Source organism: Pipistrellus hanaki (genome assembly GCF_964339955.1).
Source record: "Pipistrellus hanaki genome assembly, chromosome: X".
NCBI classification, from domain to species: domain Eukaryota; kingdom Metazoa; phylum Chordata; class Mammalia; order Chiroptera; family Vespertilionidae; genus Pipistrellus; species Pipistrellus hanaki.
Window position 1 is genome coordinate 4,585,996 of NC_140524.1, and position 4,144 is coordinate 4,590,139.

Consider the following 4,144-nt stretch of genomic DNA (forward strand, 5'->3'; position numbering starts at 1 on the left):
TGGCTAACCACTTATTTTTAAGAGCACTTCTATAACAAACACTCCTATATGTGCCAAAATTTGATCAAGACACAAATTTTTAATGATAAAAGTAGAATAAAATTTTCTAGTCTCTGTCTCATGTTCATGTATGTGTACACACAAAGCACTCTGGGAAAATGCAGAGGAAGTAGAAAACCTGTTTTAATCTAAGGAATTTCCAATATAAGGCTTCCATTGTTAAAAGATACATTTTTATGATATTGAATACTTCCTAAGATTAGACATCTTTCTTTTCTATATTTAAGAAAATAGTAAATTGTTTCTAACATAACTTTCTTTTTTAAAGTATTGTGTGTTCACCACCCCAAGTCAGGTCTCATTCCATCACCATTTATCTCCCTGTACCCTCTTCTACCTCCTCTGTGATAGACTTTTCTCAGGTTTATATAAACGGATCTTTTAAATTATTACCCAATTGCCAGACTTTTGTACACTTCTCCCTTTCCTAGCCCATAAATCAGAAGTACTGAAACTGCAGATTGGTTGGTTTTAAAATAGCATTTATCATCATCATTTCTGTCTAAAGCTTCTACATTTGGGGGGGGGGGAGAAATATACACACAATAACTAAAAACACTTCATATTTGTTGGATAATTCTTGCTGGGCTGGGCTTAAAATTTACTATTATTTAAAAGGAGTAAATTCACTCTATAGGAAGAGAAGATAGTGTGATTAGGGTGTGACTACTCCTTCAAAGCTCGTTCTAGAAAAGACTTTACCCTTTGGAAGCATAACAGGAAATGAGCCAAACTTCATTTGAATTTTAGTAATGGAAACCTTTTTTTGTGTGGAAATGGAATCATTCACCGTTGACTTGGTTTTCTTCCTCTGGTACATACAGGCATGCGTGGGGATATTGCGGGTTTGCTTCCAGACCACTATAATAAAGTGAGTATCACAATAAAGTGAGTTGTAATCTTTGTGCTGGTTGAGTGTTTTGCTTTCATTTTGGAAAAACCACAACACCTGTGAAGCACCATGAGCGAGGTCTGCCTGTGGAGTGTTGGGGAGTCAGTCTCACGTGGGAAGATACCTAGAAGCCTTGAACTTCATCTCTCTCCTTGGACATTTTTGGCTTTCAGTGGCACACTCTAGCAAGATGTTCAGAAATAGCAGTTTCTTACTTATATTTTTATTGATTTTTTACAGAGAGGAAGGAAGAGGGACAGAGAGTTAGAAACATGGATGAGAGAGAAACATCGATCAGCTGCCTCCTGCACACCCCTCACTGGGGATGTCCCCACAACCAAGGTACATGCCTTGAATGGAATCGAACCTGGGACCCTTCAGTCCACAGGCTGACACTCTATCCACTGAGCCAAACCGGTTAGGGCTAGTTTCTTACTTTTCTAGGGTTTCGGTGTTTTCCTGGTGAGGGTGGATTCGCACCTATAAATAGATGGTGAGGGAACAGGAGCATAGATAGCAGAGACATTCTCACCTCTGCTCTCACCCTCACTCTGGGGCTGGCCACCCATTTCAGTTAAATCTGGCCCATCTGTAATAGGACTAATGAAAAGTCACTTGTGCCCTAACTAGGTTGGCTCAGTGGATAGAGCATTGGCCTACAGACTGAAAGGTCCCAGGTTCGATTCCATTCAAGAGCATGTACCTTGGTTGCGGGCACATTCCCAGTAGGGGGTGTGCAGGAGGCAGCTGATCAATATTTCTCTCTCATTGATGTTTCTAACTCTCTATCCCTCTCCCTTCCTCTCTGTAAAAAATCAAAATGTATATATTTTTTTAAAAGTCACTTGCAAGTGATGTGACAAGTAATTCGCTGATGTTTGTAAATTGCCTTGAAGATGAAAGGTACTTTATAAATGTTAAGTATTATTGAACCAGCCAAGTGAGAGCAGTGTTCTTTTGAAGGAATTCAGCTGTGAAGCCATACACATACTACTACAAATAGGCAGCTGAATAGGACAAAAGGAGTAAATAAGCTGTTAAGTGCCGTTTTCCTATTGCTTGATGTACTTTTGTCAAATGTAGGTCAGTTTGTTAGGCTCGTTGATAAAATCTCTTTCACCCTAACTTTAGCAGGTCATAGTGATTTTAAATTTTATCTCATTAGAGATCATCTAGTTTTAGGACTTTGAAGGGTCTGGACCTTTTTAATCCTTCATTTTACAAATGGGAAAACTGAGGGTCAGAAAGTTTAGATGGGCTTGTCCAGTGGTCGGCAAACTCATTAGTCCACAGAGCCAAATATCAACAGTACAACGATTGACATTTCTTTGGAGAGCCACATTTTTTAAACCTAAACTTCTTCTAACACCACTTCTTCAACATAGACTCACCCAGGCCATGGTATTTTGTGGAAGAGCCACACTCAAGGGGCCACAGAGCTGCCTGTGGCTCATGAGCCACAGTTTGCTGACCACGGGGCTTGTCCATCTCACACCATAATCACTGCACTTCCATGAGACCTCTTGACTTTCCCCCTGCCATCACCTGGAAAACGAAGCTCAGCTCATTCAGCCCCTCCTGTAGAAAGCCTTTCTAACACTCTCAGGTAAAAGGGTGCATTCCTTTATTGGTGCTCACACAGCACTCTGTAAATTTGATGCTGGGGCTGAATTAAAATTAAAGAGCAGTCAACTACTTGTTTTGGGCTTGTGGGAGAAGTTAGTCACTCTCAGATCTGTTTTCTTCCTTCTTTAAAAAAAACAAAACAAAACATTTTTATTGAGGCCTAGCCAGTTTAGCACAATGGATAGACCTGTAGGCTGAATGGTCCCAGGTCCGACTCTGGTTAAGGGCACGTACCTCAGTTGCAGGCTTCTCCCTGACTCAGGTCCCGGTCAGGGCGAGTGCAGAAGACAACCAATTGATGTGTTTCTCTCACATTGTTATTTTTCTCTGTCTTTCCCTTTCTCTTCCACTCTCTCTAAAAATCAATGGAAAAATATCCTCAGGTGAGGATTAAAAAATAATGATTTCTTATTGAATTTATTGGGGTGACATTGGTTAATAAAATTACATAGGTTTCAGGTGCACAGTTCTACAATACATCATCTGTATATTGTACTGTGTTCATCACCCCAAGTCAAGTCTCCTTCCATCGCCATTGATCCCCCTTTCACCATGTCCTTCTTCCTCCCATCCCCCTTTCCCTGTCTCTGATAATAACCATACTGTTGGCTGTGTCTATGAGGTTTTTTTTCTTGCTTACCCTCCCTCTTTCTCTCTTGACATCTTCCCACTTCTGGTGATCAGGAGTGAGCTTGGCTGTCATCAATAAAACGTGCAGGATTGTCCAGGGAAGTATTCAGTGTTGCTCCAAATTTGGGGGGGGGGGGGGGGTATGCAGTGACAAATGACTTTTATTTCTTTCCTGGAACAAAGACTTAATTGTAAATCTAAAATCTGAAAGAAAAGTAAAATCCTACCCTGGCAGGTGGTTGAGCTTCAGCCTATAAACCCAGGAAGTCGCATTTTGATTCCTGGTCAGGGCACATGCCTAGGTTGCAGTTGTGGCCTCAATCCCCAGTAGGGGGCGTGCAGGAGACAGCCAATTGATGGTTCTCATCATTGATGTTTCTGTCCTTCCCTTCCTCTCTGAAATCAATTACAAAAATATTTTTTGAACGTAAAATCCTAAATGCACAACATACTCTTTATTTATTTTAAATGGATTTTCTTTCGGCTCCCTCTGTATAAATATATTGATGTCTTCTTATGAGATTTAATTGGAATTTCTTATTTAGAAGGTACTTCTTTGCCTTCTAAATAGTAATAACGGTAGCACTCAACCAGGATTCAGGTGTCATATGATCACTCCCTTTCCATTACTGTTTTAAAGGTAACATAACAGAAAAAAAGAAAAACATGTACATGAATGTGGTTCTTAGGTTTTAAGAGTCAGACATTTCTGACGTGAACCTGGACTCAACTTCTTAAACTTAAAAAAAAAAAAATGCTGACCTGCTTTATACATCTTTATTCAAGTTATAACATTATAAACCCGTTGGTGCTAACATGTACTTGTAAAACAAATGAATAACCAGAGCCTATGGCAATTGGACAGCATTTGAGGCCTAAATTGTATCCTTCGTCTATCCTGTTAAATTTTAAATGAGTTCGTTTTTTATGGGAAAA